Here is a 22,915-nt window from a genome sequence, read left to right as displayed (position 1 = left end):
AGAACTTGTGGTTTTTAACAAAAAGAGCAGTTCACTGATATTCATGGCATCGTCTCATTTGGGAGTGATGATTCAAGTCTGACCAACAAACCGTTTCATGCAGTCATCCAATTGAATAAAAAAATTCTTTAATTTAATTAAAGAAAATAACTCTGGCAAGCTAAGATTTATGCAATCTATTGATAAGATTATGTCCATTGCTCGCAATATGGTCTCATCCACATTGAGGAAACTGGACGCCAACTAGCGGAACATTTCAGGGAACAACTCTGGGAATCTAAATCTAAACCACCGACCGCCCTGTGGCGGAACACTTTAACTCCCCCTCCCATTCCACCAAGGACATGCAAGTCCTGGGCCTCCTCCACTGCCAAACTCTTGCTACCCGACACTTGTAGGAAAACACCTCAACTTCTGCTTTAAGACCCTCCAACCACATGGTATCAATGTGGATTTCATCAGTTTCCTTATTTCCTCTCCCCCACCTTGTCCCAGATCCAACCTTCCAATTCGACACCAACCTCTTGACCTGTCATACCTGTCCACCTTGCTTCTCACCTATTCACTCCACCCTCATCTCTGACCTATCACCATCAATCCCTACCTCCGTCTACCTATTGCACTCCCAGCTGCCTTCCCTCCAGCCCCACTTCCTTCCCATTTATCTCTCAGCCCCCTTGAGCCACCCTTTATTCCTGATGAAGAGCTTATGCTCTAAACCAAGACTGTGATGAAGCAACATCCTCAACAAATAGGAAATAGCTCCCAAGTCAGATTTCATCCCCTCTTCTGTTTCCCAGTTCTTTCAGAAAGAAGGAATGTCTTTTTCTTCGACTAGAAAGTGGTCTTCCCCTTTGCGCTGTCTGAAGTGTTATCCCTCCCCACTCCTTCAGACACCTTTTAAGAATCCTTTCAACCTGTTTTTCTAAAAATTGTGGAGGTGACCAAAAGCAAACATTTCACTCCTCCTCAATGTCCCATTTCTCCTCCTTTGAGCCATTTTGTCCTGTTGTCTATGTTACAAGCAGCCGAGTGCACTTGGTTTCTGAATTGAAATTTGGCCATTGAAGTGAACAGGATTAATAGTTATCGACGGCTAGCTGTGTTTGCACTAACTGTAATTATCCACCAATACGATGTCTTTTGTTCCACCAAAACTGGAAACAATGATCTGTGTTTATATTGCAGTCGGATGTAGAAAATCATCCCAGCGATCTTCACGTTATTATAGTTTACTGAGGCCATAACATCATTACGTGGCAGTTTGATGTGACTAAAACCTGGATGGAAATCTCTAGATTATGTTGTAAAAACATCGGTATAATGTTATCCACACCGCGTGGTCACCAACTGAACGAAGCGGCTGTGTGTTTAAATCCCGTGATGAACAGTTTGTGTTCGATTTCTTACATTGCGGGGAGCTGAGCATTGACCCAAACAATGGGCACACCATCTCCCTGACACAGTGTGTACAAATCAAACTGACAGCAAAGATTCACGTGTGATCGAAAGTTTCCGCAAAGAACTTTCGATACATCCGATATACGGAGTGAACGTACTCCTTTCTTCATTTGAAATGTTAGATGATTGTAGTGAGCCTGACGTGATTTGAACACGCAACCTTCTGATCTGGAGTCAGACGCGCTACCGTTGCGCCACAAGCTCACAGATGACCCCTGCGCTCTATTCATGCTTAAGGGAAGTGATCGCACTACAATGATTTGACGTTCATGTCTGTTCTGTTTCTCCCCCTTCTCCTTCTGTCTCTATAAACAATTTCCAACTCTCTCTCAATAAAAAGCTGAAAGAACTGCGGATGCTGTATATCAGGAACAAAAAACAGGAGTTGCCGATGACCCTTCCACAGAACAGATGGTGATTGGGAAAATGTCGGTTTATATGCAGGAGATATTGTGGGAGGAAGGGAAGATCAGGACAGAGCCCAAAGCGAAGGAAGAACTGTTGGACAGAAAAAGGAGTTGATAACGATCTGCGTGGGGGGGGGGGGCGGGGGGGAGGGGGGTGAATAACTGTTAATGGACACTGTTCGTGGTTAAGTAGTGTGGAATGACAGACTGTGTGATAACAAGGCTTGGCGTGTGCGGCAGGGACGAGGATACCATGGAGTTCAGGCCCTAGAATTATTGAATTCGATATTGGGACCGGAGGGATGCAATGTCCCCAAGTGTAATATTCGGTGCTCTTCGTTCTGCTGGTGCTGAGCTTCGCTGGAACACAACAGCAAACCTGAGACAGAGATGTTGGACAGGGAACAGGGTGGGGTGTGGAATTGGCAGGCAACTGGAAGCTCAGGGTCTTTTTTGCAGGCAGAACGTAGATGTTCTGTGCAGCAGTCACCCAGTTTACGGTTCGTTTTCCCCAATGTAGATGAGCCCATATTGTGAGCAGCAAATGCAGTAGACTGGGTTGTGGGTAGTGCAGGTAAAGTGCTGCTTCACCTGGAAGGTAAGTTTGGCCCCTTGGATAGCGAGGAGGGAGCAGGTAAATCGGCTGGCGTCACACATTCGGCACTTGCAGGGGAAAGTGCAACTCAACCTGCAAGTGTACTTTGAGAAAATCCTGGACTTGAACTCCCAAGTCTCCTTGCATTTCGGATTTCTGCATTTTCTCCCCATAATCTTCTGTTCAAACATTGACTATCTATGTCAGGGCAGCACCAGTGATATCCTGACATATGGATTGTATTTGGGGATATCAAGGAACGTCAGGAACTGTGAGTACCTCAGGAGCAATCGTTATTCCTGGGGGAGGCAGAGAGGAATGTGGTGTGGTCCTGTAAACTCCAGAACTTTGAAAACTTCATGAGTCAGCAATAACTCTTTCTGGACCAAGAAACGAAAGGGCCAATGAGAAACTGCTACAAGGGTGTTAACAAATAACATACATTAACTATCGCTGGGAAGGAGGAGGCAAAACAATGAGCTGTTCGTTTGGGCAGATGAGATAATGGTGTTTAATAACTGTGTGACAGAAGGACAATTAATTCTACCTGTAGAAGGAACGCCTTGGCATAAAGGGGTTAATTGCAGGACAGGCTGTTTCAAACAGGTGGAAAACCCTCAAAGATAAGAAGGCAAGCTACAGACCTGAGGTCTCCAGAGGTGTGGGGAGGTGGTCTCAAAATCTAAAGCCCAGCACACCCACGCAACACTATTCTGGTTCTCGGCTCTCAGCAGCTGGATTCTGCATCAGTTTAAAGTAGGTCCTATATCTCTGACAACATCGGTACACAAGGTAGTGAAGAAAGGTTTCACCACACTGGCCTTCATCAGTTCGGGAATTGAGTATAGATGTTGGCAAGTTATGTTGTAGTTATACAGGATGTTGATCAGGCCGCACCTGGAATATTGTGATCAGTTTTGGTCCCCTTGGTGTTCTGACTTCTGACTTCTTCAACTCTGGGTTTGTGTTGAACTTGATGGGATACTTTGTCCAACTCAGCATGTTTAAACAGTATCTCTCAGAGGGATTCATCTGAAACTTTTCAGTAGGTGAGCTCAACAAGATTGAACTATTCAAAGTTACTTGGACTCTATTTTAAACTTACATCAGGACCAGTAGTCAGAGACACGTACAGCATGGAAACAGACCCTTCGGTCCAACTTGTCCATGCTGACCTGATATCCTAAATTAATCTACTCCCATTTGACAACGCCTGACCCACATACTCTGGCAGCTCATTTCATATAAGTACCACCCTCTGCATGAAGAAGTCGTCCCTTTTTATATATTTCGCCTCTCACCCTAAACCTATGCCCTCTACTTCTGGACTCCCCCAGCACAGGGAAAAGACCTTGTCTGTTCCCCTGTCCATGCCCCTCATGATTTTGTAACCGCTATTAGGTCACTTCTCTGCCTCCGATGCTCCAGTGAAAACAACCCCAAGTTATTCAGCCGCTCCCTGCAGCTCAAACCCTCCAAACCCCAGCAACATTCATGTAAATCTTTTCTCATAGATAAGTCACTCTTTCAGTCCTGAAGAAGGGTTAATGCCCAAAACGCTGACTACTCCACATCCTGGTGCTGCCTGGCTTGCTGTATTCTAACAACCCCCGGCTTGCCAACCTCGGGTTGCAATATGTAGTGGCTCAGTGGTTACACCTGCAGCCTCACAGTGCCAGGGACCCAGGTTTGATCCCAGCCTTGGGTGGCAGTCTGTGAGGAGTGTGCACATTCTCCCAATGTCTGCGTGGGTTTTCTCTGGGTGATCCTGTTTTCTTCCATAAACCAAAGATGTGCAGGTCTTGTGGATTGGCCATGCTTAATTGCCCATAGAGTTAGGTACATTAGTCAGAGGGAAATGGGTCTGGATGGGTTACACTTCGGAGGGTCGGTGTGGACTTGTTGGGACAAATGGCCTGTTTCCAAAATGTAGCTAATCTCATCCAATACTTTTGTTACTAACGAATGGCAGAGTAGGCCAAACCTCTTCTCCGATGTTCTTGCGGTCTTAGGTTTCTCTGGATCATTTCATTGGCAATGTGCAGTCCCGGGCTCAATGAGCAACAGTGTCCACTGAAGGCAAAGCTCATAGAATCATAGAACCCCCACAATGTGGAAAAACAGGTCCTTCAGCCGAACACATCTGCACTGATCTTCCGAAGACTAACCAACTCAGATCCATTTTCCTACCCTCCATAAATTGCACACAGACCCCCAAGGGTGGAATTATTCCTGAGTTCCTGGTGCCATGAGGCAGCAGTGCTAACCCTGAGCTACCATGGGGTTGGGTTTGTGGGGTGTAGGGGAGGCAATTGCATTCCAGCAGAAAACAATAACAGCCCACCTACTCTCCCACTGCACCCACTGTCAGAACTGGCAGCAGATTCATTGCTGGGGGATGACCGAAGGCAGCGTCACTGGTGGGATCTGATTGCTGGGAGCGCTGGTGCCCCCACTAGTACTTCCGCAAGTTGCAGGAAAACATGAACCTCTTCCCACATTCGGGCCAGCTGAAGGGTCTCTCCCCAGGGTGGACACACTGGTGCTTCAGCAGGGCGGAGCAATTGCTGAAGGCCTTCCCGCACTCAGGGCAGCAGAATGGCCTCCCCTCCTCCGCCACTGTTCCCCCCCACCCCCAAACCCCCGTGTGGTCCAGCTGGTGATTCAGCAGTGTGGAGGAGCAGGTAAAGACCTTCCCACATTCGGGGCAGGAGAACGGCTTCTCCCCGGTGTGGATAGACTGGTGCCTCAGCAGGGCCGAGGAATTGCTGAAGGCCTTCCTGCACATAGGGCAACTGAACGACCTCTCTACCATTTGGGCACAACAATGGGCCAGTACGTCGGAGGAAAGAGCAATGCCCCTCCTGCAGTTGGGGCAGAAGAACGGCCTCTCAGTGTGGACCCACTGGTGTCTCAGCAGGTGTGAAGAACTGCTGAAGGCCATCTCGCACTTGGGGCCGGAGAACAGCCTTTCCCGGTGTGGACCAACTGGTGCGTCAGCAGGGCAGAGGAATCACTGAAGGCCTTCCCACACTCAGGGCAGCAGAAGGGCCTCTTCCCCTCTGTGGACCCATTGGTGCTTCAGAACCCTTTCAAATTTCACAATATCCTTCTGATTGGAGGGACACCAGAATTGCACATAATATTCTAAAAGTGGTCTCACCAATGTCCTGTACAGCCACAACATAACTTCGCAAATCCAATTCGGGCAGCATCCAAGCAGCTTCGAAATCGACGTTTCGGGCAAAAGCCCTTCGTCAGGAATAAAGGCAGTGAGCCTGAAGCATGGAGAGATAAGCTTATCTCTCCATGCTTCAGGCTCACTGCCTTTATTCCTGACGAAGGGCTTTTGCCCGAAACGTCGATTTCGAAGCTACTTGGATGCTGCCTGAACTGCTGTGCTCTTCCAGCACCACTAATCCAGAATCTGGTTTCCAGCATCTGCAGTCATTGTTTTTACCTTCCCAACTCTAATACTCAGTCAGAGGATTGGGAACGCTTTCAAAACCCACAAAAAACAAACAGGAAAGAATGGAGGGACAAACCGAATTTTTGAGAGTGAGCTTGGAAGCATCACTGGGAAATCGGCGGAATGGGTTTATTGGGGACGCGTTCTCCTTAAATACACTATATACGTTTTTCTCTTGTGGTCTTCGTAGTTTCTCTGTGCTGCAGTGTGTCGTGGCTCGTTGAAATAATGTCCTGATGCAGCTTCGTTTGTGGGTGTTGGGATGATTGCTTCTGTGGTTAAGTATTTGGTTTGTGTGTGTTGTTTTTCTGAAGATGCTAGTTTGAAGTTCCCCATTGACTGTTCGCTCTACTGTGACATCTAAGAATGCAGTTTATTGTTGTTCTCCTCTTTTTCAAACTAGGAGCCCCCCCTCAGGCCATAGTCTCACTACTTGGAACACCAATATACAGACTAGTCAAAGGCCTCCACTGAGGACTAAAACACCAAGTCGAAGATTCATGCCACTCCATTTACTCCATCCAACAATTCCTGAACACCAAAGACACGAAGATAGAAGAGGATGGAATAATGTTGTCCTTTGACATAACAGCCCTGTTCACATCCATTAACATCCACGTGACCAAAGGAAACTGAAGATACTACTCGAACAACTAAAGACAAAAACACAGAACCAACTTCAGCAGCAAAGTTAGCACTGTCCAGCTCGTGGAACTGTGCCTTACCACCCACTTTATATTCAGTAACAAGCCCTACAAACAAATCAACGAAATACCCATGAAACACTTCTGCCATCAAAAAATGAAACAAATTAGAGGAAACCTACAACACCATCAACAATCTCCTTACTGGCATAAAATTCACAAAAGAGGAGAACAACAACAAAGTGCCATTTCTAGATGTCACAGTCGAAAACAGTCAATGGTAAAATCAAAACAGCCTCTACAGGAAAACACCACACGCGAACCAAGTACTTAGCTACAGAAGTAATCATCCCTACACATACAAACAAATCTGAACGAGGACACTATTTCAACGAAACACTACACACTGCAGCACCCAGTGACGAAGAAGACCAATAAGTACCTGTACAGCGCATTTAAGAAGAATGGATCGCCAAGCATTCACAGTAAAAATTGCTTGCCTGACTAGGAATCGAACCCGGGCCACAACAGTGAACGCGCCGAATCCAAGCCACTAGACCACCAGGGAGACATTGGAAAAGTTTGACAGCTCTCCTGAAAATTGCTTCCCTGCCCGGAAATCGAACCCGGGTCACGGTCGTAAAAAGGCTTCCACCAAAGTTGTTTCTTGTATCCATTGCTCCCGATGCGGTCTCCTCTACATTGGGGAGACTGGAGCCCAGTCACAGAGTCAAGTCACAGAGTTTGAGGGAACATCTCCAGAGCACCTGCAACAATCAACCCCATCGCCCTGTGGCCCAACATTTCAACCTCCCCTTCCCACTCTGCCAGGGACATGCATGTCCTGGGCCTCCTCCATCGCTGCTCCCTCCCCACCCGATGCCTGGAGGAAGAACGTCCCAACTTCTGCCTCGGATACATTCAACCCCAGGACATCAATGTGGTCTGTACCAGTTTCCTCATTTCCCCTCCCCCCACCTTACCTGAGTTCCAACCTTCCAGCTGAGCACTGTCCTCATGACCTGTCCTCCCTGCCAATCTCCCTTCCCACCTATCCGCTCCACCCTCCTCTCTGACCTGTCACCTCCATCCCCACCCCCATTCACCTGTTGTACTCTTTGCTACCTTCGGCCCAGCACCCCCCAATTTATCTCTCCACCCTGGAGGGGTCCTGCCTCTATTCCTGATGAAGGGCTTTTGCGCGAAACGTCGATTTTCCTGATCCTCGGAAGCTGTCTGACCTGCTGTGATTTTCCAGCACCACTCTGATCTAAACTCTGGTTTCCAGCATCTACAGTCCTCACTTTTGCCTACCCAATAAACCCAGTGTGCCGATTTCACATCAACAAACTGACACAAGCAGACACAACGTCTACAGAAACCCGAGCACATTACTTTACATTAAAAACATCTGGGAAATGATGTCCAGGCAACTTAAACCTCTCAGCATCATGGTAGCCCACAAACCTCCCAACACACTTAAACAGCGGATAAAGAACCCGAAATACCCTATACAAACAACCATCAAACGAATGTTATTTACAAAATACCATACAAGGAAATATATACATGAACTCTGCCGCACAGTTCTCCAGCCGTTGGCAAATCCTTCGATGATGAGTTGTTCACAGGCACATAACTGTAAATTCAATTTCAAAGTCACTGCTGAATGCGAATGGACACCCTGAAGTATTCAGCTATTTCTTACAGACTGGAGGTCGTTCCCAGACAGAGTTAATAATTGTTTAACTGGACAAGAAAAAACTAAAGAGAACAGCTGCTGGTATCAACGAGCAGCAGCGCCCACTGGAAGCAAAGTTGCAGGGGTGGGGGAGCACGACGGCAGAAAACAAAAAAATCCAACCGACTCTCCCACTATAAGCACTGTCAGAATGTGCAAGGGTTCAGTCCTCTCAGTGGCCCACAGCAGCTTCACCAGCAGAATCAGATTGTTGGGAGCACTGGTGTGCCCGCTGGCGCTTCTGCAAGGTGCAGAATGATGAGAACCTCCACTTCCACTCGGGGCAGGTGAACGGCCTTTCCCCGGTATGGCCCCACCTGTGCCTCAGCAGGTGGGAGGAATTGGTGAAGGCCTTCCCACACTCTGGGCAGGGGAAGGGCTTCTCCCCCGTATGGACCCGAAGGTGGGATGCCTGGGTAAAGCCCTTCCTGCACTTGAGGCAGGAGAATGGGCTCTCCCCGGTGTGGACCCGCTGTTGCCTCAGCTGGGCAGAGGTATCATTGAAGGCCTTCCCGTACTTGGAGCAGCTGAAGGGCTTCTTCAATATGTGGACCCGGCGGTGGGTCAGTAGGACGGACGAATAGCTGAAGGCCTTCCTGCAGTTGGGGCAGGAGAATGGCCTCTCGCCTGTGTGGACCCCCTGGTGCCTCTGCAGTACAGAGGAATTGCTGAAGGTCTTCCCGCACTCAGAGCAGGAGAACAGTCTCACCCCGGTGTGACTGCGCCCATGAGTCTCCAGGTCAGATGGGAAATGGAAACCTTTCCCACAGTCACCACATTTTCATGGTTTCGCCACGGGACGGGATTCCTTGGGTTTCTCCATGACCGAAGCTTCAGCTGCACACAAACGCGTGTACAGTACCTCCCCGCCGTGAATTCCTCCTCCCAGTCTGTATAACTTTTACTGGCTCCACAATCAGAGTGCTGCAACAGTCGGGTCTCTCTTCCAGTCTCACTGATGCTGAAAACGTACTGAAAGAGGAACCAAAAAGCTTGGTTCCTTCTCACAGAATCATAGTCGAAAATTGTTATTGTCCCGATGGATTCAGTGACTGCCAGACATTAACGTGAAATTGAGGACTGCAAATGCTGGAGAGTCAGAGTCAAAGCACAGCAGATCAGGCAGCATCTGAGGAGCAGCAGAGTCAATGTTTCAGGCAAAGCTCTTCATCTATTGATATTGAAACGTCCGTCTTCAGATCTTCAAATAATCTGTAAAAAGAGATTACAAAAGTCATTACTGTCAGTCCAGGTTAGAAATTCCAAACAAGCAATTCTACTTTCCGCAGAACATTCTTTTCTTTTCCCACAAAATTGAAAGCACCATCCCACCCCCTCTCACCCCTCTATTCTCACTCCGCTCAAACTAATTATCACGATACAGGATCTTACAGAGACCGAAAAATGAAAACATCAAGACAGACACCTCTGAATTTTGGATGCCTCCACCGGAAAGTTAGTATCTTTCACGATATGAAGGAGTGAGTAAGTCTGATTTTGGGAAGCAAAAAAAAGTGTCAATTCAGGATGAACCTACAATGCAGCTGCTTGAGAAACAACCAGACACGAAATGGTTAACATCTGGGGAGGTGGAAGTGGGGCGATGGAGGAAATGAGATATCAAGGCATTGTCATCGACACCAGACAGAAACTGAACACACTGGCAGGGCAAACATTACGGGTAAGCCAGAGTCACAGAGATACACAGCACAGAAACAGGTCCTTCTGTCCAACTCATCCGTGCCGACCAGATAGCCTAAATTAATCTCGTCTCATTTACCAGCACTTGGCCCATATCCCTCTGAACTCTTCCTATTCATATACCCATCCAGATGCCTTTTAAATATTGTAATTGGACCTACATCCACCACTTCCTCTGGCAGATCATTCCTTACACTTGCCAAACTCACCCCAAACATATTACCCTCCTGTTCTGGACTTCTCCCATCTCAGGGAAATGATCTTATCGATTTATCCCATCCATTCCTCTCATGATTCTATAAACGTCTGTAAGATCACCCCTCACCCTCTGGTATACCGGGGAAAACAGCTGAAGCAATGCGTTTACTTTTAACTTCACACTCACGGAACCTTACTCCCGTGTAAAACATTGTTTCCCTCCCCCACACTGTTCATGTGAAAAACCAAGAGTGCTGAGACTCTGGAGTTGGGGGAATGCCACGTAGAATTCCTGCAATGTGGAAACACGCCATTCAGCCTAACAAGTCCACACCGACCATCCAAAGCGTAACCTATGTAGACACTTTCCCCTATCCCATTCCACCAAACGTACTGCACACTATGGACCCCTTTAGTATGGCCACTTCTCCCGAAACTGCACATCATTAGATTTTGGGAGGAAACCAGAGCACCCGGAGGAAACCCAGCAGACACGGCAGGGAGAATGTGCAAACTCCACACAGACAGTCGCCCCAAGGCTGGAATCGAAAACGGATCCCTAGCGCTGTAAGGCAGCAGTGCGAACCACTGATCCATCGGGCTGCCCATGTGTGCGGAAAGAGGTGGGGGCTGGGAACTTTGTTAATTGTACCACACAGTGAATTGTTGAGTAAGGTTAAATCTCACGGGATCCAGGGAGAGCTAACCAACTGGGCACAAAATTTAGAAGCGCGTTGTTGGAGATGCTGGAATCCTTCCTGAAAACAACCGGAAGTGGACAGTGGGTCAGGCAGCGCTGTGCTACTCTATGCCTGGACAATGTGGACGTGGAGATGATGTTTCCACTAGGAGAAGGGTTGAGGATGGCAAGTCATTGAGGGCATTTAAGACAGAGATAGGTTCTTGATTAATAAGGGGTCAAGGGTTATGAGGAGAGGGCAGCAGAATGGGATGGAGAAACATATCATCCATGATCGACTGGTGGAGCAGACTCGATGGGCCAAATGGCCTCATCCTGCTCCTGTGTATTATGGTCTTAAAGCTGGGCAGATGACTTAAGGGGTTCTCACAAAGTATTTCAGAATCCCGAAGAGGAGTTGTTGGAATCGAAACTTTAACTCTGCTTTCTCTCCACAGATGCTTCCAGTCCTGCTGAGTTTTTCCTGTGTTCTCAGTTTTTGTTTCAGATTTCCAGCATCCACAGTTCGATGTCTTATTTATCAAATTCATTTCTTTCCCTTCCCAAGTGTCTGGAACTTCATCTCCCTGATCTAGAAACTGTTCACTTACCCTAGAAATGACCACTTCCTCCTTATCAAAGTAGACCCCTTTGTTGCAAAATGATTGTAAAATTCTGTGACCAAATTTATTGCATTCGTAATTAGTTACACCAGGGACTCTCAATATCTCAGGCCAGAACACAGCTAGATTGTTTCAGACAGTACATTGATGTGATTTGATGCAATTCCCTATTCCCGACTTTACCAGCGTGTTGCTGGGAATGGAGGGTTTGAATTAAGAAGAAGCTGGGACATTTTTCCAATGGAGCCGAGGAAGTTGACAGATAACTTTAGAGATTTTTTAAATCAGGTGTCATTTCCAGGAGGCTCAGAATATTTTATTGCTCCGGAAGGTGTAAAAGGGGGTCAAAGCTTCAGCAGAAATCGAGCAGAGCTGAGAACATACAACATTTAATTCTGTGGGAACAGGGAGATCAGAGGACAGAGAAATCAGTACCTGAAATCCGAGCTGACACCAGACTACCATGCTATCAGTGCTTTGATTAGCAGTGCCCACCCTCTACCGTTACTGAGCTCCTCACTCGAATTGAATGCCACGTATCCCTTCGATATTCCGGATCCAATCCTTGTCATTCTGAAGCCACATTAATGGAATTCTGTGCTCAAGGAAGCAGTAGAGGCAGCTTCATTAAGACACTGTTGGATGGGTTGTCTGCGTGGTAAGCGAATTCAGGGTAGTTGGGATAATGCAATTCGGAGGAGCTGAGTCGATTGATCGATCCGCCATGATTTTAATGAACGGCGGAGCAGAGTCAATGGTCCAAATGGCCTACTCCGTCTATTACTTTGAAACTATAACCCTGCATTTCCCATGGCTAACCCACCTAACCTGCACATCCCTGGACACTGGGCAATTTAGCATAGCCAATCCAAATCAAGGCCAGTGAGCAATGTCGTGATTTGGAAACCAAATACCAGAGAATGATAGAAAGGGACAAGGACAATAAATGTACTAGCAATCAAAACTGGATTCTAACCATCACAAAAAATAAAACTAAAATCTCAGTATGTGAATGTGTGCTGCATTGTAACAAAAGCGAATTAATTGACAGCACACATTGATGAGAATAATTATGATCTGAGACTTCCGGATCCAATCCTTGTCATTCTGAAGCCACATTAATGGAATTCTGTGCTCAAGGAAGCAGTAGAGGCAGCTTCATTAAGACACTGTTGGATGGGTTGTCTGCGTGGTAAGCGAATTCAGGGTAGTTGGGATAATGCAATTCGGAGGAGCTGAGTCTCAGATCAAAATTATTCTCATCAATGTGTGCTGTCAATTAATTAACGCGAAACCCATTCCCTCTGGTTCTGGACTCCCCCTCTCCACGGTAAAGACTTTGTCTATTTATCCTATCCATGCCCCTCATGATTTTATACACGTACAGTTACGACGTTTAAAAGACATTTGGATAAGTACATGAATACGAAAGGTTCGAAGGTTTATGGGCCAAACACTGGTAGGTGGGACGAGTTTAGTTTGAGAACATACTCAGCATGGACTAGTTGGATGAAGGGTCTGTTCAGTGCTGTCAGACTCTGTGACTGACCTGTACTGGTCTTAAAACCATTTTCTTACCTCCCCCCATAACCATCCACTTCTTTGTTGTTCAAAACTCAGATGAACTTCGCCTTGAATATGTGCAATGACCCCACTTCTGAACTCAATTCCTCTTCGTAATATATCACTTGCCTTGCCCATTGCCTGCTGCATCTGCCCGACAACTGGCATTGACTTGTTTGGAGGGACTCTGAGACCCCTTAGTACATTCATACATCATTCCTGATGAAGGGCTTGTGCCCGAAACGTCCCCTGTCCTGCTCCTCAGATGCTGCCTGACCTGTTGTGCTTTTCCAGTGCCACATTTTTCGACTTTCACCTCTAGTCCTCACTTTCTCCACATTCCAATGTATCACCATTTAAACAATGCACTGCTTTTTTTTAAACAGCAAAGGCTATAATTTCACATTGCGGCACTGCACTTGCCATGTGTTTGTCAATTGAGACACAGGCCTGGACCAACTTCAGGAAGAGGCAAAAGACTGAGTTCTGAACAAAAACCGTAGCACACTCAAAACGTCGGCTCTGTTTACCTTTCCACAGATGCTGCTCGACCCGTTGGCTTTCTGCAGTATTCGCTGTGTTTGTTCGACACAAATGCTGCTTTCCATTAAAGAACTTCAATCCCTGTCCTCTGGTAACTGACCCTAGTCAGTGGCAATAGGTTCTTCTGATCATTAATCTGCCCATTCACACCACGTCTTCTCCCATCATTGCCAACAGCCCCTGGAAATCTCCAGTTAACCTTCTTTGCTCCAAAGAGAACATTCCCAAACTTGGGAATGTCTCCACAAAATGGAAATTGCTCATCCCTGGACATGATGCAAATGTTACAAGGGGGAAGAGGTTTTGGCAAAATATCGCAAAAGTTAGCAGGTGGAAAAATGTTCAGGAAGTAAAACACAAATCCCAGTCTCCAGCTTTGTGAATCTTTAGAAACTCTTTGGGAAGTGGAATTAGAGGAGAATGAAGGATGAACTGTTCGACTGAGCAGAGATAGTCCAGACACCGTCCCCTTGTTTAAGAGGCCGGGGGATTGACTCTGATATTCTCGGGACATGAACTGACCCGAGACATTGAAAGAATTCTCTGCACATCAGGAATTCAAACCCATTCTCGGCTCGGGGCCAATGAGAAAATTCGGGAAGAGGCAAAACACTGAAAGGCTCGGAGGGCGATGGCCCCGGTGTAGGACAGCTCGTTCCTCGTGACATGGATGTGCCTGCAGATGGTGGGATCAGACTGTCCCCATGTCTCCACAATGAATGTCCAAGGCTTTATTATGGAAATGTAAAACTGATAGAAGACAATGGTAATTTTGGGCGGGGCGGGTTGAATTATGAATTGATTAGTAGATTCCTCAAAGACACTGTGCAGGTGCTTTTCGGGTCTGTCTCTGTGGCGCAATTGGTCAGCGCGTTCGGCTGTTAATCGAAAGGTTGGTACCTCGAAGCCACCCAAGGACGGAGTGTTGCTTGTTCTCGCTCCTACCGCTTTCTTGGCTGCGAAAGTGTACGTATTTAATGGTTTTAGGAAAATAATACCCAAACGGAAATCTTCTCCACTGAGGTAGCACAAAGGGGTTTCTGAATTGTTTGAATTTCTAACGTGAAGGACTGCGGATGCTGAGAATCCGAGACAGAAAGCGAAACTGCTGGAGAAACTCAGCAGGTTTGGCTGGACCTGGATGAGGAAAAAAACGAGTTCTGAAATGTTGTCTCTGATTCTCTTTCCACAGATGCTGCCTGACCTGCTGAGTTGCTCCTGTAATTTCTGTTTTTGTTTTTAACTGAGCGTCCATTTCATCTTTCGGGATGGAACACGTAGACTCGCCATTTGCAGATATTTAACCCTTTCGAAACCTGTGAAGTGATTGCATTCAAACAAACTCTGCAATGATTCACATTTTCTCAGCTCCACAGGCAGAGAGACCTGGGAAATGAAGCTGTCAGTGTGGTTCTGTCTTGGTGGGCCGAGTGGTGAATGCGATGGAGATGAAATCCATTGCGGTTTCCCCACGCAGGTGTGAACCCTGCCGAGTACAAAATGAGAAATGTCGTCAGAAAGAAAGGGAGATTGCTCCACGGTTTTTTTAAAGAAGCAAATCAGTGGAGTGTTTGAAGTATTTCAATCACATTGGGACTGGTCGGGAATCTGTAGCCCACTACCTGTCCAGCGTGTAACAAGCAGATACCCACAGAGCTGCTTTTGAGGCGATGAGCCAAGAGTTTGGAAATGAGACTAGAACAGTGAGGGGCGTGAAGTCGTGATCGAAATGAAGCAGGCACCTGAGGACAAAGGTGTTTTATTTGCCAATGAAAGATACTGCTTCACAAAGTTGGGACTATGGAAGCGAAGCAGTGACGGTGATTATCTTTGGCTGTTCCTCTTGTGAATGTTCCCATTGCTGCGCATGTCTGTGTTAACGTCAGAACTCTGACCCATGGCGGCGTCAGATCCGCACAGTGACAGAGGCAATGGATGACGCATTTGACTCCACCTACCTGTTTGAAATGCAGCTCACAGCTTCTTCACACACCCCAATTAATCTTTCTCATTGTCCTGAAGCCGGCATACGGTTTGAATTCCTGATCTGCAGGAACGTGACTCTTTTTACTCTCTCGCGTCAGTAAGTGTCCCTGAGAACATCAGAGTCAAGTCACAGCGCTGTCAGAGGAGAGGAAGCTGAAATAGCCCCACACGCTGCTCATGGGCACATTTCACTTTCCCCAACTCACTGCCCCAACCACTGCGGCTCTTGGGAGTGGAAACGGAACAAACACCAAAACCCAGTCTCAGCTTTGTAACTCTTCAGGAAATCAGAAAACTGTTCATCCCTTCGTGTCTTCCATCCTGGGCTGACAGCGTTGATTTTAAATGGCTGTCCGTCAGTGCCGATTCGTTTTGGCTAAATAAAATCTTCCTTATCTCATCCCAGCATTTCTTGCCACAGAGAACTGTGCGGCAGATTTCATGTATATAATTCCTTGTATGGTATTTTGTAAATAACATTTGTTTGCTGGTTGTTTGTATCGGGTATTTCAGGTTCATTACCCGCTGTTTAAGTGTGTTGGTAAGTTTGTGGGCGACCATGATACTGAGAGGGTTGAGTTGTCTGGACATCATTTCCCAGATGTCTTTAATGTAAAGTAATGTGCGAGGGTTTTGTAGACGTTGTGTCTACTTGTGTTAGTTTGTTGATGTGAAATTGGCACACTGGGTTTATTGGGTCGGCAAAAGTGAGGACTGCAGTTGCTGGAACCCAGAGTTTAGATCAGAGTGGTGAGGGAAAAGCACAGCAGGTCAGACAGCTTCCGAGGAGCAGGAAAATCGACATTTCGGGCAAAAGTCCTTCATCAGGAATAGAGGCAGGACGCTTCCAGGGGTGGCGAGATAAATTGGGGGGTGCTGGGACGAAGGTAGCAAAGAGTACAATAGGTGAACGGGGGTGGGGATGGAGGTGACAGGTCAGAGAGGAGGGTGGAGCGGATAGGTGGGAAGGGAGATTGGCAGGGAGGACAGGTCCTGAGGACATCGCTGAGCTGGAAGGTTGGAACTGAGGTAAGGTGGGGTGGAGGGAAATGAGGAAACTGGTACAGTCCACATTGATGTCCTGGGGTTGAATGTATCCGAGGCAGAAGTTGGGTCGTTCTTCCTCCAGGCATTGGGTGGTGAGGGAGCGGCGATGGAGGCGGCCCAGGTCCTGCAAGTCCCTGGCAGATGGGAGGGGAGGTTGAAATGTTGGGCCACAGGGCGATGGGGTTGATTGTTGCGGGTGTCCTGGAGATGTTCCCTCAAACGCTGTGACTTGACACTGCGACGGGGCTCCAGTCTCCCCAATGTAGAGGAGACCGCATTGGCAGCAATGGATACAAGAAATGACTTTGGTGGAGAACTTCGAACGACCATGACCCCGGTTCGATTTCTGGGCAGGGAAGCAATTTTCAGTAGAGCTGTCAAGCCTCTCCTATGTTTCCCTGGTGGTCTAGTGGTTAGGATTCAGCGCTTTCACCGCTGCGACCCGGGTTTGATCCCCGGTCAGGAAAGCAAATTTCAGTCTTTTTTTTGGCTACCTATTTTCCTTAAATGCGCTGTACAGTTACTTATTGGTCTTTGTTGGCACTGGGTGCTGCAGTGTGTAGTGGTTCGTTGAAATAGTGCTCTTGTTCAGATTGTTTTGTATGTGTAGGGATGATTACTTCTGTAGCTAAGTACTTGGTTCGCGTGTGTTGTTTTCCTGTAGAGGCTGTTTTGAATTTATCATTGACTGTTGGCTCTACTGTGACATCTAGAAATGGCACTTTGTTGTTGTTCTCCTCTTTTGTGAATTTTATGCCAGTAAGGAGATTGTTGATGGTGTTGTAGGTTTCCTCTAATTTGTTTCATTTTTTTGATGACACAAGTGTTTCATGGGCATTTCGTTGATTTGTTTGTAGGGCTTGTTACTGAATATAAAGTGTGTGGTAAGGCACAGTTCCACGAGGTTGACAGTGTTATCTTTGCTGCTGAAGTTGGTTCTGTGTTTTTGTCTTTAGTTGTTCGAGTAGTGTCTTCAGTTTTCTTTGGTCACGTTGATGTTAATGGATGTGGACAGGTCTGTTATGTCAAAGGACAACATTATTCCATCCTCTTCTATCTTCGTGTCTTTGGTGTTCAGGAATACTTGGATGGAGTAAATAGAGTAGCATGAATCTTCGACTTGGTGTTTTATTCCTCAGTGGAGGCCTTTGACAAGTCTGTATATTGGTGTTCCAAGTAGTGAGACTATGGCCTGAGGGGGGCTCCTAGTTTGAAAAAGAGGAGAACAACAATAAACTGGCATTCTTAGATGTCACAGTAGAGCGAACAGTCAATGGGGAACTTCAAACTAGCATCTACAGAAAAACAACACACACAAACCAAATACTTAACCACAGAAGCAATCATCCCAACACCCACAAAATAAGCTGCATCAGGACATTATTTCAATGAGCCACTACACACTGCAGCACAGAGAAACTACGAAGAGCACAAGAGAAATAAGTATATAGTGCATTTAAGGAGAACAGGTCCCCAATAAACCCAGGCCGCCGATTTCTCATTGATGCTTCCAAGCTCACTCTCAAAAATTTGGTTTGAACCTCCATTCTTTCCTCTTTGTTTTTTGTGGGTTTTGAAAGATTTCCCAATCCTCTGACTGAGTATTGGAGTTGGGAAGTTATGTTGTGGCTGTACAGGACATTGGTTAGACCACTTTTAGAATATTGTGTGCAATTCTGGTCTCCCTCCTATCAGAAGGATATTGAGAAATTTGAAAGGGTTCTGAAGCACCAATGGGTCCACAGAGATGAAGAGGCCCTTCTGCTGCCCTGAGTGTGGGAAGGCCTTCAGTGATTCCTCTGCCCTGCTGACGCACCAGTTGGTCCACACCGGGGAAGGCTGTTCTCCGGCCCCAAGTGTGAGATGGTCTTCAGCAGTTCTTCCCACCTGCTGAGACACCAGTGGGTCCACACTGAGAGGCCGTTCTTCTGCCCCAACTGCAGGAGGGGCATTGCTCTTTCCTCCGACCTACTGGCCCACTGGTGTGTCCGCATGGGGGAGAGGTCGTTCAGTTGCCCTATGTGCAGGAAGGCCTTCAGCAATTCTGATGCCCTGCTGAGGCACCAGTCCATCCACACGGGGGAGAAGCCGTTCTCCTGCCCCGAATGTGGGAAGGTCTTTACCTGCTCCTCCACACTGCTGAATCACCAGCTGGACCACACGGGGGTGTTGGGGGCGGGAGGGGCAGTGGCGGAGGGGGAAGGCCATTCTGCTCCCCTAAGTGCAGGAAGGCCTACAGCAATTCCTCCGCCCTACTGAATCACCAATGTGCTCACACCTGGGAGATGCCCTCCAGCTGGCGCGAGTGTGGGAAGAGGTTCATGTTTTCCGACAACTTGCGGAAGCACCAGCGGGAGCACCAGCGCTCCCAGCAATCAGATCCTACCATCAATGTTGCCTTCGGTCACCTCCCAGGACTGAACCTCCTGCCAGTTCTGACAGTGGGAGAGTAGGTGGGCTGTTTTTGTTTTCTGCTGGACTGCAATTGCCTCGCCTACACCCCACAATCACAACTCCATGGTGGCTCAGGGTTAGCACTGCTGCCTCATGGCACCAGGAACCCAGGAATAATTCCACCCTAGGGGCTCTGTGTGCAATTTGTGGAGGGTAGGAAAATTGATCTGAGTGCGTTAGTCTTCGGAAGATCAGTGCAGATGTGTTCAGCTGAAGGACTTGTTTCCACTTTGTGGGAGTTCTATGAATCTATGAGCTTTGCCTTCAGTGGACACTGCTGCTCATTGAGCCCGGGACTGCACATTGCCAATGAAATGATCCAGAGAAACCTAAGACCGCAAGACCAACGGAGCAGATGTTAGTCCATTTGGCCTACTCTGCCATTCGTTAGTAACAAAAGTATTGGATGAGATTAGCTACACTGCAGACACAGGCCATTCGTCCCAACAAGTCCACACCAACCCCCCGAAGAGTAACCCATCCAGACCCATTTCCCTCTGACTAATGTACCTAACTCTCTTGGCAATTAAGCATGGCCAATCCACATGACCTGCACATCTTTGGATTTTAGAAGATAACAGGACCACCCAGAGAAAACCCACGCAGACAATGGGAGAAAGTGCAAATTCCTCACAGACAGCCACCCAAGGCTGGAATCAAACCTGGGTCCCTGGCGCTGTGAGGCTGCAGTGGTAACTACTGAGCCACTACATATTGCAACCCGAAGTTGGCAAGTCGGAGTTTGGGAGAATACAGCAAGCCAGGCAGCACCAGGATGTCGAGTAGTCAGCGTTTTGGGTATTAACCCTTCTTCAGGACTGAAACGTTGACTTCTCCATGAGAAACGATTTACAGGAATGTGGCTGGGGGTTGGAGGGTTTGAGCTACAGGGAGCATCGGAGCATCGGAGGCAGAGAAGTGACCTAATAGCGGTCATACAATCATGAGGGGCATGGACAGTATTGTTGACAATGTCCTTTCTTTGGGGTGGGTGAGTCCAGAACTAGAGGGCATAAGTTTAGGGTAAGAGGCGAAACATATTAAAGTGACAACTTCTTCATTCAGAGGGTGGTACATATATGAAATGTGCTGCCAGAGTATATGGATCAGGTGCTGTCAAATGGGAGTAGATTAATTTAGGATATCAGGTCAGCATGGACAAGTTGGAACGCAGGGTCTGTTTCCATGCTGTACGTGTCTCTGACTACTGGTCCTGACGTAAGTTTAAAATAGTGTCCAAGTGACTGTGAATAGTTCAATCTTGTTGAGCTCACCTCCTGAAAATTTTCAGATGAATCCATCTGAGAGATACTGTTTAAAGATTCTGAGTTGGACAAAGTATCCCATCAAGTTCAACACAAACCCAGAGTTGAAGAAGTCAGAAGTCAGAACACCAAGGGGACCAAAACTGATCACAATATTCCAGGTGCAGCCTCATCAACGTCCTGTATAACTACAACATAACTTGCAACATCTATACTCAATTCCCTAATTGATGAAGGCCAGTGTGCTGAAACCTTTCTTCACTGCCTTGTGTACCGATGTAATCAGAGATATAGGACCTACTTTAAACTGATCCACGATCCAGCTGCTGGGACCACAGAAGTAGAGTAGTGCTGCATGAGTGTGCTGGGTAGATAACCCAGAGGTCGATGGGTAAAAACCATGTCATGCTATTGTTCAATGTCTCTGTCAGCTGCTTTCATATACAAAGGTTCTCTGTTCTGCATCTTGCCTTTGCATCTGCTTCCCAAAGCTTCTTCAGTGGAGGCGTGGCCGCTGGAGCCCAGGAGTTCAACAACCCCCCGGCGCTGGAGGAAGGTCCAAGCTCCAAGAAGCGGGGGGTCCGGCTGGAAGCTGGATTTGCTCAAGGCTTGTATTTTTAACTCATTAAAATGGTACCTACTGTATGGGGCTATGGTTTACATTAAATCCGGAGGATCACATCAGAGTGTTTATATTTAGCAGTGGCAGTTCGTAAAATGCACACTCTGGAGGAGCACTTTCGATGATACTGCATTTCTTGCCCTCTGCCCTTCCCCCATTTCTTATCTCCCATCTTGATTTTATATTTTTTTGGTCAAATTTAATTTCATATTAATCAGACTTTCGATTCACTGTGTGCTATTAATTTGTTTGTTCGAATATTGTAAGTCAAAATTAATGCTGTAATTTAATTTCTGATGTCAGAGTTTGACATTGAATGTGCAGGTGTGAATACCAGGAAGTTGTGAAAATAAATCAAGATCTTGTCGTTTTTAACAAAAAGAGCAGTTCACTGATATTCATGGCATCGTCTCATTTGGGAGTGATGATTCAAATCTGACCAACAAACCGTTTCATGCAGTCATCCAATTGAATAAAAATTTTCTTTAATTTAATTAAAGAAAATAATTCTGGCAGGCTAAGACTTATGCAATCTATTTATAAGATTATATCCATTGCTCGCAATATGGTCTCATCAAAATTGGGGAAACTGGACGCCAACTCACCGAATATTTCAGGGAACAACTCTGGGACTCTAAATCTAACCGACACACCGCCCTGTGGCTGAACACTTTAACTCCCCTCCCATTCCGCCAAGGACATGCAAGTCCTGGGCCTCCTCCACTGCCAAACACTTGCTTACCCGACACTTGTAGGAAAAAACACCTCAACTTCTGCTTTTGGACCCTCCAACCACATGGTATCAATGCAGATTTCATCAGTTCCTTTATTTCCTCTCCCCCACCTTGTCCCAGATCCAACCTTCCAATTCGACACCAACCTCTTGACCTGTCATACCTGTCCACCTTGCTTCTCACCTATTTGCTCCACCCTCATCTCTGACCTATCACCATCAATCCCTCCCTCCATCTAACTATTGCACTCCCAGCTGCCTTCCCTCCAGCCCCACTTCCTTCCCATTTATCTCTCAGCCCCCTTGGGCCACCCTTTATTCCTGATGAAGAGCTTATGCTCTAAACCAAGACTGTGATGAAGCAACATCCTCAACAAATAGGAAATAGCTCCCAAGTCAGATTTCATCCCCTCTTCTGTTTCCCAGTTCTTTCAGAAATAAGGAATGTCTTTTCCTTCCACTAGAAAGTGGTCTTCCCCTTTGCGCTGTCTGAAGTGTTATCCCTCACCACTCCTTCAGCCACCTTTTAAGAATCCTTTCAACCTGTTTTTCTGACAATTGTGGAGGTGACCAAAAGCAAACATTTCACTCCTCCTCAATGCCCCATTTCTCCTCCTATGAGCCATTTTGTCATGTTGTCTATGTTACAAGCAGCCGAGTGCACTTGGTTTCTGAATTGAAATTTGGCCATTGAAGTGAAAAGGATTAATATTTATCGATGGCTAGCTGTGTTTGCACTAACTGTAATTATCGACCAATACGATGTCTTTTGTTCCACCAAAACTGGAAACAATGATCTGTGTTTATATTGCAGTCGGATGTAGAAAATCATCCCAGCGATCTTCACGTTATTATAGTTTACTGAGGCCATAACAGCATTGCGGGGAGCTGAGCATTTCCGCAAACAATGGGCACACCACCTCCCCGACACAGTGTTCACAAATCAAAGTGACAGCAAAGCTTCACGTGTGATCGAAAGTTTCCGTAAAGAATATTTGACACAACCGATATACGGAAAGAACGTACTCCTTTGTTGATTTGAAATGTAAGAAGTTGATTGTAGTGAGCTTGACATGATTTGAACACGCAACCTTCTGATCTGGAGTCAGACGCGCTACCGTTGCGCCACAAGCTCACGGACAGCTGATAACTGCTATTCATGCTTAAGGGAAGTGATCGCACTA

General features: G+C 46.9%; 1 protein-coding gene and 3 non-coding genes across 4 annotated transcripts in view; 1 reads left to right on the top strand and 3 right to left on the bottom strand.

Annotated features, from left to right (window-relative positions):
* The window catches only part of LOC140460300 (uncharacterized), a 749,266-nt gene that overhangs the window by 25,063 nt on the left and 701,288 nt on the right, over nt 1–22,915 (bottom strand). The gene's annotated exons all lie outside the window — the stretch shown is intronic.
* Nucleotides 1,594–1,665, bottom strand: trnaw-cca (transfer RNA tryptophan (anticodon CCA)). The gene has a single exon. It is a non-coding gene; the product is annotated as a tRNA-Trp (tRNA).
* trnae-uuc (transfer RNA glutamic acid (anticodon UUC)) lies at nt 17,053–17,124 on the top strand. Its single transcript has one exon. It is a non-coding gene; the product is annotated as a tRNA-Glu (tRNA).
* trnaw-cca (transfer RNA tryptophan (anticodon CCA)) lies at nt 22,795–22,866 on the bottom strand. Its single transcript has one exon. It is a non-coding gene; the product is annotated as a tRNA-Trp (tRNA).

Source organism: Chiloscyllium punctatum, chromosome 36 (genome assembly GCF_047496795.1).
Source record: "Chiloscyllium punctatum isolate Juve2018m chromosome 36, sChiPun1.3, whole genome shotgun sequence".
In the NCBI taxonomy this organism is placed as follows: domain Eukaryota; kingdom Metazoa; phylum Chordata; class Chondrichthyes; order Orectolobiformes; family Hemiscylliidae; genus Chiloscyllium; species Chiloscyllium punctatum.
This window is presented reverse-complemented; position numbering and strand designations above follow the sequence as displayed.